Below are 14,539 nucleotides of genomic sequence, written 5' to 3'. Positions count from 1 at the left end.
TTTGACACTTGCGTTTCAGATCGTTAAAATAGGGCCTAGATAGTGTGTAGATAGTGGGTGGTTATGAGACTTTGTGAAGCATAGTGGGTGGTTATGATACAGAACACACACAGTGAGTGGGCGGTGACTGAACACTGAATCAGCTCTGGTGTGTTCTGATGTTGCTACACACAACACAACAATCCGCTGTTGACTTCCTTTAGCCTATTTCTTCACGAGAGAACAGATTAATGTTGATCGTTTTTCTTTTTATTTGTTTAAATTACAGTAGATGGAAACTAGGAGTAAACACACGAAGAGAGAGAGGGAGAGAGAGCGAGAGAGAGAGAGAGAGAGGGAGAGAGATGAAGACACAAACCACTGAAAACATGAAGCTTGTGAAGATTGTCAGATGGAGCAGCTTTAATGATTTTAGACAGACCTGTGAGTAAAACAATCACTCATAATTCAATCAGTAAATGTTTGAGGGAATCATCTGTGTTTCTGAAATATATATGCCATTGAATGTGTCCATATTTGTGTTAATTCGAATGCACTATTAAAGCTTGTGATGAATGATTTTATATGTGGTCTCCTAATATATGATAATTCCTTGACTTTAATTAAACTGACTTGTAATGATTTCATGACAAACCAGTGGCGAGGACACAGAAGGGCCAGAGAAACTGCCAGAATATAATGGTCTGAAAATAAAACAAAACTGCAAATAAATAATCATATCTGTTGTGTATATATAATTTGTAAACAGCCTGTTATTAAAAATACATAGCGCCTATCCACCTTATTCACGATCTGCGTGTTGAATTATCTGAGGCACTTATGGTTCGGGAACTTCCATTTAAAAAGACTGAAACTAATCATTTCAAATCATAAGTTTTCCGTCATTTGACTGATTGAGCTGTCAATTTTCCTTCATGTTTTATTTAAGTATAACATGAGAATAACGTAACACTTGGTATTTTAACATGATATGTTATAACAAGAATATCTAAGAGCTCTTTTTCAGTCACTTTATTCTTTTCCTCAGGATTATTTTCTTTTTTCCTTTTGCTTTCAGCTGTAATATTATGATAAAGGACAACATATACTGCACATCTGTGCTCTGTTCTCCCGATTTAATTTACGATATACAGTTGTGGTCAGAATTAATGGCACCAAAGGATAAACAATGCAGATTTATTTTTTACAGCCATTTTTGATCATATTTACCAGAGGTCATTTATTCTGACCACCACTGTATGGGCCTCTCCACCGAATGGGTGACATTTGCTTGTTGCAATTCTTCAAAATTAAACTTTATTATTTATTTATTTTCAACACTGAATCTAATACTACACATATTTAACAATTCAAAATGAGTATCGGTAAATGATAAAACTCAGGCAACTTTATTTAATTTTTTACAAGGTTTCTAAGCAGAAGATAGACACGTTTTCTCAGTCCTGTTACCGAAACTTATGTGCCATTTAAAAAGCATGTTTAAAAGCATGTCAATTAATTCCTTTGTTTTCCCCAAAAGAAAGTGTTTATTTTAAAGAAATTGTTGCTATATGTTTAAATAATTTATATTTAATTCATATGCCATTAATAATTCACTGGAATGCACGAAGAATCTCTCTTTTTTTTTCTCTCAAATCCTCACGTCTCTTTCCAGGTTTGTTTTCACAGGTAAATACATTATATTATCTGTCAAAATGACTGAAATCACTTTGAAAAAGTATCACGCAATGCTGAAGTAAATATATATATATTTATTTTATTAAGGCACTGATGTTACATAGCCTAGGCTACAGATTACCACAGAGATATTTAACCGTCCAATTTTGATGTGGAAAGATTCATGCTTTTGGGGTTATTCATGGTCTGTTGAAAGTAGCTTGTTATTGCTTTTACACTTTTAAATGTGCTTTTAATGTTCAATGGTTGAAGGGTGAGTAGAATAATGGTGTTTAAAAAGATATATATTATTGAGTCCATAGAGCGAGTCTTTCACTTAACGGAAGTTACACCCATAATTCGCGCAAAGCGTTGTGGTACGTAGGAATAATGTGGATAAATACTGTTTCACGCTGATAAAACTGCTGGTGTTGTGCTGAATTTCTATGGACAGCAAAGACACCACGCGTGACGTCACAAGGTGGTGGTTTCCACACAAGGACAGAATCAAATACCCAATAAAACACATTCAAATGATCCATTTATTAATCGCATATCGATTCGGTCATAATTAATTCTTTATTCCAGACCCTTAATATGTAATAATAATAATATGGCTCCTATGTTGGTTTTCTGAATGATAAAATGACTGAATCAAAGCATGATGTGTGTGTTAAAGCCCTGCTATACTCAAGGAGAAGGTATTTTACGTTCTTCACTTACGGGTTAAAAGAAGTTAGAGAGACATGATTATTGATTTACTGTTAGAGACAGGAATGACTCCGTTATCTGGTAATATGTTGCATTCACTGCAGGACTCACGACTCAAGACAGAATCAAGTCAATATTCTGTTTACTTGAATGATTAGGATTCAGAATCAGCAAGAACACAGTATGGCATACAGGGATTTCTTTATTTTATTCCAATCTACACAATGCATTTACAGTATATACAGGTGTTGTTATATCATCATTGATACACACCAACTAAAACCACTTGGAAAAATCAGAACAGGCAACATTTATCAGGAAAGTTCTTCTGGAAATTCCCCATAATGTGTGGTTGTTTACTTGATCTGTATTAATTATTTGTGATGATAATCAGTGTATGTTTCTTCATTGACAGTTTCTGTGGATGCACACACACCTGTAAAGAGTGGATCTGAATCATCAGAGAAGATCAAACATGAGCTGAGATCATGATATCTGAATAAATGATGTGAGGACGCCTGAAACTAATGTAAGATCATGTTTGGCCATCATTTCTGAGATCACTGCAGCTCTGATGATCAGATGATCAATGTTTTATTCATATTTCAGTGTATATTGATGAAGATGAAGATGAACACGGCATGTGTCTCTTTATAAAGTTTCTTCTGGACTCTGGAGATCCGGACAGCATCTTCATTCATAACAGAACATGATGAAATAATGTTTCCAGACCTTCAATCTTCCTCGAGAACAAACCAGCGGGAGAAATCAACTATGTCCGTTTATTAGGCTTTGTAATAAGTGTAAATAGTGTGTAAATGCTATTATATTTTCATATAGTTGTGTAGTTCTTTCTTTCTGAATCTAAAATTCTCTGTATGTCAGTTATCAGTGAAATACTGCATGTTCATCTGGTGTGACAGTATTGTGTTTTCCATGTTAAATATGATCCTCCTCATGTGAGGTTCTCTGATACACACACACACACACACACACACACACACACACACACACGTTTGCATCATTTACTCCTGCTGTTTTCTGTCATTATCTGCATTATGTGTCATTGTGTTTTCCATGTTAAATATGATCCTCCTCATGTGAGTTTCTCTGACACGCACACACACACACACACACACACACGTTTGCATAATTTACTCCTGCTGTTTTCTGTCATTATCTGCATTATGTGTCATTGTGTTTTCCCCGTTTAAGATTCTTTGTCTAAATCAAGTTCTTCATTTCTTTGACACATTTACTGTAACAGTAAACTAAAAACTGAATTAATCATGGCAATAAAAGTCCAGATACAAACACACTATTATAAATAAAAAGCATAAAATGATCAGTTGTGTGTTTGTCCTGAACACTTTCTGAACTCATTTTCTCCACGGCTCATTCAGTGCCGGTTACACTCATGACCTTTATTCTCCTGACACACACAAGATCATCTTTTACAGTAAAATAACAGATCTGAGTATAACTTACAGTCTAATCTAACACAGCAGATTATTTAAAGTGTGTGTTCACCCATTAATGAAGTTTCTGTCAGTAATTACTCTCCATCATGTCGTTCCAAACCTGTAAGATATTAGTTCTTCTTCAGATCAGAAATGAAGATATTGTTGATGAAATCTGAGAGGTTTCTGATCAGACTATTGTTCATGCGCTGCAGAAAAGACTGAGAGACTAATCAGAGGCCAAGCATTAAAATAATAATAATGTGTAATGTAATGCATTCAGGACTGGCAAACCTTTCTAAGACATTTATGGGTTAGAAAACAAAGTCTCTGAAGAATGTGTGAGAAAACCTGTTTTGAGACAAAAATATATTTTTCGCTTGACCATCCAGCAAAACTCACTGAGACTCACTGGTGATATTTATTTCTGATATTTCTGCATGACTTTAATATGTTTAGAAGGAGAGGAGGCCCGTCGCCTTCAGGTGTTCCTGATGTTCATGTTCTGCTGCGGTTGCAGAGAGTTTGTAAAGTCCACTGTGGTTCAGTGTGTTTCTCAGCCTGATGTCAATGAGTGTGTGTCGCTGAACTCTAGATGACAACCTGACATTTAAGAACAGAAGAGGTTGTTTGGGGACAATGAAGCCTGAGAAATATTCTGTGTGATAAGTTAAAATAAAGTTGGTGTTCAAAGTTCATAGACTTACTTTAATCCTTAAAGGTAGTGTAGGTAGGATTGTTATAAAAAACTTTTTTCCAAATTTGTTTAAACTTTTTATATATATCAATGCATAATTAAAATGTAAGTACTCTGATAAAAAGAGTATAAAAATCGAGTGACTCTAGACCGTTTAATCTGCATTAAACACAGCTCATTATTTCCATTCGGGACAAAACAAAGGATTGGCTTAGGCGACTGTCACTCTCTCGCAACCATGGCAACCACCCTTTTGCCACACAGGATCTGCCCATATGCGCGCGCACCCGTTTGATTTGAGGAATTCAAGAGGCACGGAACCTAGGAATAGCAAAACAATGGCAGAGAAAGAGCAATCAAAAATTCACATTACCGGCATATGCAGTTAGCGAAGGCAAACAAGGCAAAAAAGGAAGACAGTACTAGAAAAGGTAATGAACAAAAAGTCTTTGAATAAAACGCGTGTCAATATCCTCGGACCCTAGTTGCACGGCCTCTTGCACGACCTCCTCTGCTTCGCCCTCGACCCCCCGGACCTGTCCTCGAGCTGACGATGCGGTACTTGTCTCTGGAGTGTAGTCCTCATCAGAGTCAACAATGCTTTCATCATGGAAACTCTTACATGCAGAACACCATATATGTTATGAATCTTACACAAAATTCACCTTCATCACAGTGTAAATGATGGTAATGGAAAAACGTGTATCATGCAACCTGTTTTTAGCTTTGCCTTATAGATAACTAGCTCGTTAGCGAATCAAAAAATATATATTTTAAACTTTACCAATATCAATATGCTAGCTTGATAGTGAGTACTAAAATACATCTTATTTGTTTATCTTCATAATGATAAAGTTAGATTTTTTTTATTACATGTGATTCTGACATGATGACATCATCTACAGACACTCGATTTTTATACTTTCTTTTTCAGAGTACTTACATTTTAATTATGTTTTGATATATAAATAAAGTTTAAACAAATTTGGAAAAGAAGTTTTTTATAAAAATCCTACCTACAATACCTTTAATCTGAGATGCTGTAATAACACTGAGCTCATGCAGATGTTGATCAGGAGTTGATCTGATGTCTCGTGATATGATGTTATATCGCTTTAATGAAACTCTGTCTGTGTGATTGAACAGATTCAAATGAAGAGGAGAAAGAAAATCAGCAGAAATCACAGATCAGCAGAAAACAAGAAGACTGAGAGAAAAATGGAGGACAGAAATGAGACACAAACCAGTGAATCACCAGAGGAAAGAGGAGAGAGACTTGATAGATGTGAGAGTATAGAAATAAAGCCAAACTGTGAGTGTTTGATCATTATTACTCTTACAGTGTTGCTACACAGCAAAAACCCCAGTGTTAAATGAACACTGCTCTGGTTATGTTAAACACAACCAACACCATCAGATCACCTTTTCTATTTGTTCATCTGGCTGTTATAACTCAGGTACAGCAGCCAAACAAAATCTAAAGTTAATGATTTAAGGGTCAACAGCCAAACTAAAACAAACACTGATCACCATAATGGTGACTTAAAATGACTATTTTCTCCTTCAGTGATTCTGCTTGTTAACATCAGGTGTCTTCAATAATGCTCAGTCATCACTCAATTATTCACTTAATTATCTCATTAACTTTAACACTGCTTCAGTGTTACTTATAACACTCTGAGTGTGGACTCTTATAAACACTGAGTGTGGACTCTTATAAACACTGAGTAGAGTTCATTTAACACTGGGGATTTTGCTGTGTAGATTTACTATTATTTTCTTCACAATCCTGTTATAAAGTTCCACATTCACAGAGATTCATCACTTTCTACAGTGTTTCTACAGTGCTCCCTGTTCAACAGTCTGCGCGCCTCGAGTGTGCTGTGGTTGTGTATGTGTGTTATTTCTGTTTTCTTTTTGATGCTCATTTTTAAGTTATTTTGTTGATTCAGTAACGCTGTGAACGGTAGAGCGTGTGACAGACAGTTCCTCGAGATCCACTGGAGAATAAAGTGTGTGTTGTGAAAAGCCAATCGCCTCTGAGAGTCTGTCTGGCCTCTAATAACTCACTGAGCTTTCCATATTTCCTCCAGACACAACGCGTTACACAACAAACACACTTCACATGTGTTCAGTTCACTGGAGAACAACTCGTCTGTAAGAGACTGAAGCCCCACCGAAATATTCATCCACCAGAAAACATAGAGCTCTGTATATACACACACACACACACCTGTTGTTCACTTCTCTAGGGCCGTTAAAAGAAGATGCAGAGCGTGTTTGAGTCTCTCCAGCTCTACAGCGCCACCTTGAGGCTGAATAATTCAAGAACACTAGATCTCTGACAGAAGTGTGTGTGTGTGTGTGTGTGTTCAGTCTTAGTAACTAGAGATCACACAGTTAGAGTTATGAAGACTTCAGATGATCATAACTCTGAGTCAACACATTATCATCTATATACTGTAATCTGAACAATACTGTAAGATAATATACTGTAATCATCTTTAATGTGTTCATTATTTCTGCCTAAATGAGTACATGATGTGAACTACTGTAACTGCATGATTGTATTATTTGTATATTTCTGATGTATGGACGTTACTTTGACGTTACTTTGTCACAGTATGTATAAGCTCTATACAAATAAACGTAAAAGTGAAAATAAACCTAAACATGTGAAATAAAGCGGCTCCAGATTGCCCTTTGACCCTGTCCTGCAGTCTCGTGTCTCCCTCTACAGGAGATCATCAGAATCACAGCAGAGTTAAAGAAGCTACAGATGAAAATGTGTTCTCTTACGAGAGGTTCTCTCGTATTGCGTAAGTAGCTTACGCTTCGGGAAAGTTCTCTTTCTTCGAGATCTGAAGCCAAAAGCACTCTCTACGGGCGGCTGCCCCGAGTGTGAGGAACTTTCAATGTCGACCCTGCGGGCTCGACTTGAAGTTTTCGACCAAGCTGTCGCTCCGCCTGTCCCTGCCGGGCCGCGCAAGAAGAAGCGCCGCTCGCAGAGACCACCGGAGACTGTTGTGACTGAGGAGCTCGCCGGAACCTCTCCCTCGAGCTTCTCTCTCGCCCTCTCCGCCCCCCCTCCCGGCCGCTCAACCGCCGGCTCTCGCCCGCGCCGCCGCCGCGTCAGGGGATGAGGCGATTGAGATAGACACTCTCCCTCTGTTCGAGCCGCGCTACTGCGCCGCTCACAAGGGATGGCAGAAGCGGATGGTCTCGGAGCGAGCTTCCTCTCCCTCTGTTCGAGCCGCGCAAACTGCGCCGCTCACAAGGGATGGCAGAAGCGGACGGTCTTGGAGCTCTCTTTATGTTACAAGAAAGCTACTCCGTCCTCGCGCGTCACTCACCGGCGAAAAGGAGAACAGAGTGTTTTCGTCCCGCTGTGGCCGGACCTACCTCCATTTCTCAGTCCCCTCTTAAGTTCAGGCGACTGGAATTGTTCATATCGCAGTGTACGAGCCTGTTATAAATACACGCACGCCTGCAAGCAAACGCCGTCACAAGACATGACGCTCTGTTATTGCTATTGTATTCTCCCCTGTGGCTCAGTGGCGGAATCTTAGACTTTCGTGCCAGAGACCCGTGTTCGATCCCGGCTCTCGCGGCAGTTAATAATTTATGCTGTTCGCTTCTCCGAGCTCGCGGCCAGCTTTTCTTACATACAGAAAGCGAACCCGCTCTCCCCCTTGTTGGGCCGCGCAGATTGCGCCGTTCACAAGGGATAACAGAACGGACGGTCACGAGCAACGTTCAGCGCGCGCGCCTCACTCACCGGCGAAAAGAGGAGAGAGAGTGTTTTAGTCCCGCTGTGGCCGGACAAACCGCCAATTCTCGCACATTTCTCAGTCCCCTCTTAAGTTCAGGCGGCTGGAAATATTACTATTGCAGTAAACGAGCCTGTTTTATACACGCACGCCTGCAAACGAACATGAGGTCGCTCTCTTATATCTTCGCGCTAACTGAAAGGTAATGTGTTCTCCCCTGTGGTTCAGTGGCAGAATCATAGGCTTTCGCGCTAGAGACCCGAGTTCGATCCCGGCTCTCGCGACAGATAAAAATTTATGCTGTTCGCTTCTCCGAGCTCGCGGCCAGTTTTTCTTACATACAGAAAATGAACCCGCCTCTCGTACCACTCCTACTCATGGTGCTCGAGTATTTATGAGCGTCTAAACACGAGGGAAGAAAAGACGGTTAAGTCCCGCTGCGGCTGGACCACTGTCAAAGCTTCACGCTCTGTCAGTCCCCATTGCCACGGCTACTGCAGATGTTTACTTCGCAGTCATCGAGCCGGTATATCTACCCGCTCGCCTGCACGCAACCACTGTTCTCACGGCGACCCAGAGAAATCTCAAATGAGCATAATGTCTGGTTGCACGGCTCACGCCGTATGTGTTTCAAATGCAGTGAATGTGCCCACGTTTCCGTGTTCACCCCTGCACACAAGCACTATAAATCCCGTGTTTCTCACAGTGCCCACTCTCACAAAGCAGGCAGAAGCCGCTCGAGTGTTAAAAGTAGGTCACGTGTCCACCTCACCGTGCCCACACCTACTCACTGCCCGCTCTGTCACACGGCCTCTCACGACCAGTCATGTTTTAAATGTAAGTCCTGTGCCCGCCTTCGAGCGCTCACACATACTAACGAACATTTCGCCCCGACGCCGCCCTCGCACGTCGCGCCTCACACTATATGTTCCCCGTCCAAGCCGCCGGGACACCGTGTGTAAAACGGCCAGCTATCGCTGCGTGCGATCCGTCGTATCTAAGCATCAAGAGCGCGCGCGCTGCGCCCACCCCTCCGTTTCGAGCTCTCGAGCCCGCGACGCGCGGCGATCAGAGCCCGGAGGCCATTCTGCCCCTGGCTTCACACTCAAAAGCGTGGGAAGCTATTCCAGGCGCATCAGAATGGGTGCTAAGCACAGTAAAAAAGGGCTATACTCTGCAGTTCGCTTGCCGCCCCCTGCGCTTTCAGGCGCGTACCGAGACGAGAGTGAATGGAGAAGTAGCACATCTACTTCGAGCAGAAATAGCTACACTTCTGTGCAAAGGGGCTATAGAACCGGTTTCCCCTTCTATGAGCGAGTCGGGCTTTTACAGCCGTTATTTCCTCGTTCCCAAGAAGGACGGAGCTCTCAGACCAATTTTGGATCTAAGATGTTTGAACAAGGCTCTTATGAGAAGACCGTTCAAAATGCTCACAAACGGGCAAATTCTCGCGCAAATTCGCCCGAGGGACTGGTTTATATCTCTCGATCTAAAAGACGTGTACTTTCAGATCCAGATAATACCCCGTCACAGGCCATTCTTGAGATTCGCCTTCGATGGTCAGGTATATCAGTACACCGTCCTGCCTTTCGGCCTGTCGTTGGCACCCCGTACATTTACGAAGTGCATGGACACGGCTCTCGCTCCCCTGAGGGGTCGGGGAATGCGAATTCTGAACTACTTGGACGATTGGCTAATTCTAGCACAGTCAGAGGCCGAACTCATCGCCCACAGAACAGTGCTTCTAAGCCACCTGGACAGCCTGGGGCTCACGGTCAACTGGACCAAGAGCTCATTAGTGCCCAGTTAATCAACCTCTTTTCTGGGTTTGGATCTGGACACTGTGGCAATGACGGCCCGCCTGTCGACACAGCACGCGCGCTGCATTCGACACCTGGCCGCGTCCTTCCAGCCGGGCAGCACCGCACCTCTCAAGACATTTCAGAGGATGCTGGGTTGTATGGCTTCAGCTGCAGCAGTGCTTCAGCTGGGTCTGTTACGTATGCGCCCGCTACAACGCTGGCTGAATGCCCGAGTGCCTCACAGAGCCTGGGCTTCCGGCGGCATTCGAATCAGAGTGACTCAGAGCTGCGTTTTCAGCACTGAAGCCCTGGTTAGCAGCCGACTGGTACCAGCGGGGAGTGACAATGGGAGCCATCTCACACCGCAAAGTTATCTCGACGGACGCTTCCACCTCAGGTTGGGGCGCTCTTTCGAGGGCAAACCGGTCTTTGGCCTGTGGTCAGACCAGGAGAAATGCCTCCACATAAACTGTTTGGAGATGATAGCGGTCGAGAACGCGCTCAAGCGCTTCCTCCCATTCATACAGGATCACCATGTGCTAGTCTGCTCGGACAACATGTCCGTGGTATCCTATGTGATCCGACAGGGCGGTGTCAGTTCCAGGAACCTGTGCAAGCTGACAGAACGCCTTCTCGTGTGGGCTCACCGCTCGTTGCGCTCGCTGAGAGCCGCGCACGTGCCAGGCCACCTGAATGTCGGTCCAGACAGACTGTCCAGAGACATCATTCCCCCGGGAGAATGGTCCCTACAACCCCAGACAGTCCAGTTTCTCTGGCGCCTATTCGGCAGAGCGGAGGTCGACCTCTTTGCGTCGAGAGACAACGCTCATTGCCCGAAATTTTTCTCGAAAAGCGAGGACACGCTGTCCCAGACCTGGCCCAGCCTCCCGCTGTACGCTTTTCCCCCGATCTCCCTGTTACCACAGGTTTTAACAAGGATCAGGGAAACACAGCACCCAGTGCTCCTTATAGCCCCGCGCTGGGAGAACCAGATTTGGTACCCAGAGCTGGTGAGGCTGTCGCACTCACCCCCATGGCCGATCCCGGTGAGAAAGGATCTCCTCTCTCAAGCCGGTGGGTCAATCTGGCATCCCCATCCGGAGCGATGGTCTCTGCATGCATGGGTAATCAACGGATACCCGTTGACCTGCCAGAAGGGGTCGTGAACACGATCACGCAGTCTAGAGCTCCCTCCACGAGACGGCTCTATGCGTCTAAGTGGTCTGTGTTCTCTAAATGGTGCGCTACTAAGAGCTTTGATCCACGCACATGTGGGGTTCCGCAAGTGCTCTCCTTCCTACAGGAGCTGTTGGAAAAGGGCAGGTCCCCTTCCACGCTCAAAGTGTATGTGGCGGCTATTGCAGCGTTCGCTGAGGCGACGCGCAGCCGGGCAATCGGAAGGAATGAGCTTATTATCCGTTTCCTCAGAGGAGCCAGGCGGATGAATCCCCTGCGGCCCCCCTCGGTTCCTATCTGGGATCTGTCCTTGGTCCTGGAGGCCCTGAAGGCTTTTCCTTTTGAACCGCTTGAATCTGTGGATCCTAAGTACCTTTCGCTCAAAACCGTTTTTCTGATAGCTCTGTCTTCAGTAAAACGCGTGGGGGATCTGCACGCGCTATCTATTAGCCCTGCATGTCTTGAGTTCGGACCGAATGACTCTAAGTCATTCTCAGACCGAGACACGGGTATATTCCCAAAGCGATTGGTACCCCCTTTAGGGCACAAATCATCTCCCTCTCGGCTCTGCCAATATCCGATAACGGGGACAGTGATAACCTCCTATGCCCTGTAGGGCGCTGAGAGTTTACATCACGTGTTCCGCCGCTTTCAGGCGGTCCGAGCAGCTCTTTGTTTCTTTTGGCGGACGCACCAAGGGTCTCGCCGCCTCGAAACAGCCTGCCCAGGTGGATAGTGGACGCGATTGCAGCAGCTTACGCCTCCAAACACCTGCAGTGTCCTTTGGGTGTCAGAGCCCACTCCACTAGAGGCATGGCCTCTTCGTGGGCCTGGTCCAGCGGAATTTCTATTCACGATATTTGTATGGCGGCGGGCTGGGCCTCCCCATCTACATTCGTGAGGTTTTATAACCTGGAAGTTCCCGGCCTGCAGGCTAAACTGTTATCAGTATAAGTGGCATGTATGCTGCCCAGTCGCTTATGCGCAGACTATGTCCACATACTGGTTAATTTTCTGGTTGGCACCAGGGGAAGGATTCTTTTCCACAAATAGACCAGTGTTTCTGCTCTATTCCCTTTCCCTATACGTGTTTATGCACTGTGTGGGCCCGCGCTGCCGGCCACACCATTTCCACTGATGTATACAGACCGGCTATTCCGCTCTATCATTTATGTGAAGTGAAGTGCTTAGTACAGGTGTGGGCCCGACCGGCCACCTGTTTCAACGTTATGTTTTTCCCCGGTCTCCCTGGGATTCATGTGTTAGATGCTCGGCGCGCACGGCGTTGACAATGGGTTCCCGAAGCGTAAGCTACTTACGCAATACGAGAGAACCTCTCGTAAGAGAACGTACTCGGTTACCTAATGTAACCTCGGTTCTCTCTAGAAGAGGGAACGAGTATTGCGTAACCTGCCGTGACGCGCCACAAGCTTTTGCGCTTCAGACTATGAAAACCAGAGTTCAGCCTGTGAGCCCTCAATATATACACACTGGCCACACCCTTCTTGACGGTTAGAAGGGTGTGGAGGGCGCGAAGCGCCCTCATTGGGTGTGACGTCACGCCGGGCTCACTGGTAGGCTTAAGCAGTTGCCGCCTGGCAGCCAATGAGCACGCTTATACAGCTTGCTTTGGTCTGCCTGCCGCTGCAGTGCGTTGACAATAAATGCAAAATTAAGGATAATTTTTTTGGCTTCAGATCTCGAAGAAAGAGAACTTTCCCGAAGCGTAAGCTACTTACGCAATACTCGTTCCCTCTTCTAGAGAGAACCGAGGTTACATTAGGTAACCGAGTACGTTTTACAGCAACAAATGAAAACACTTACAGATTTCAGTTCATCAGGGAATATGAAAATCAACAAGTTGTAATTTGAAGGGAATCATTATTGAAGTCAAACACAAAGATGTCAAATGTGCGTCACTATAAAATATGACTTCTGCTGTTTTGATATTATTCTGAAGGTTTGAATGGTTTGATCAGAATCAAGATCTCTTTAGTTCCAGTGAATTCTGTGACGCTTCCAGCTTTAATATCATAAAGCAGCCTGTGATTATGATGATGAGTTTATGACAGAATCAAATCAAATCAAATCAAATCAAGTATATTTGTATAGCGCTTTTCACAATACAGATTGTATCAAAGCAGCTTCACAGTATTAAAATAAAATAATACAACAAAGTTTGTTTCTAGTGGAATTTATTGATTGATAGAATAAAATTAAATATCCCCAAAAAGAATCACTTTTATTCTCCGCTTTCTCCATCATGTGCTTCATCTGTCGTTTCACACAGAAGATCTCTCTGTTTCTCTTTCTGATAGAGTTAGAAACAGGGAATAATTGATGTTCTTCCCAGAGACTGTGTTTCTGGATTCTTCTGTTAGCAGAAGCTGATGATGATGTTTCATATCAGGCAAATCTCCATCAGCTCCTGATTCAACAATATGACAAACTCAGATCACTCATACATGCATTACAATCATGAGTCTCAGTATAATGTGTTTTCCTCATTTAAAAGCTCCTGAAAGATGTCATTTCTCTAGAAGATGAAAATAAATCCACACATTCATTCACACAGAACATACCTTAGTACTTCTTCAGATCAATATCTCCTCTGAATATCTGATGTGAGACGCAGCCGTATTGTTTCCTGAAGAGTTTCAAGAGTCTGAATGTTAAATGTAAAACTCAGATCTGATAAACTCCATCAGCTGCTCATTTAATCATCTCTGATTTATTAACACTGATTTCCATCAGCAGAACATTAGTGACTTTAACAGACGAACTGAAGCTGTTCAGAACAACAACAGATCAACACTTACTCAATACTCAATATCTACTGTTCACAAACACATCATAGTATACATTAAAGCAGAAGTTGCTAGAAGTTCAGTCATTCACACAAAATGTAAAATCACATTATTATTTGTGAGATGATAATGAATGGCATTCAGTGAATTAAACTGAGAGAATGTCACTTGTTTAAAATAGAAATGAAGGCATTGTAAATAAATCTGTATGAGTGTGTGTTTTCTATTCCTCCTAACACACAGAATATGATCTGCAGTTTTCATCTTTGTCCACTAGATGTCAGAAGTAGATTTGAGGTGAAACTCAAAGGCCTTTAGTTTCAGGATCAGAGACAGTGAAGAGAAATCAGAGAATCTGATCTGAAGCTCAATGAGGATCATCATGTGTCCAGTGCTGGAGAGAGAACTGAGAAAATATACTCATCTCAGACCAGCGAGAGGACATGAGCTTTCAGAGACA

The 14,539-nt window shown here is 43.3% G+C and overlaps 1 protein-coding gene and 2 long non-coding RNA genes across 4 annotated transcripts in view; 2 read left to right on the top strand and 1 right to left on the bottom strand.

The window, feature by feature from the left end:
* The window catches only part of LOC311096818 (uncharacterized protein), a 174,649-nt gene that overhangs the window by 127,987 nt on the left and 32,123 nt on the right, over nt 1-14,539 (bottom strand). The window lies entirely within an intron of this gene.
* LOC311096834 overlaps nt 1-14,539 on the top strand; it is a 55,166-nt gene that overhangs the window by 35,381 nt on the left and 5,246 nt on the right. The gene's annotated exons all lie outside the window — the stretch shown is intronic.
* LOC311097689 lies at nt 127-3,695 on the top strand. Its single transcript, XR_014609303.1, has 3 exons — nt 127-423; nt 2,783-2,896; nt 2,977-3,695. It is a non-coding gene; the product is annotated as an uncharacterized lncRNA (long non-coding RNA).

This window comes from Abramis brama (assembly GCF_963993115.1).
Source record: "Abramis brama genome assembly, chromosome: 15".
Taxonomy (NCBI): domain Eukaryota; kingdom Metazoa; phylum Chordata; class Actinopteri; order Cypriniformes; family Leuciscidae; genus Abramis; species Abramis brama.
This window is presented reverse-complemented; position numbering and strand designations above follow the sequence as displayed.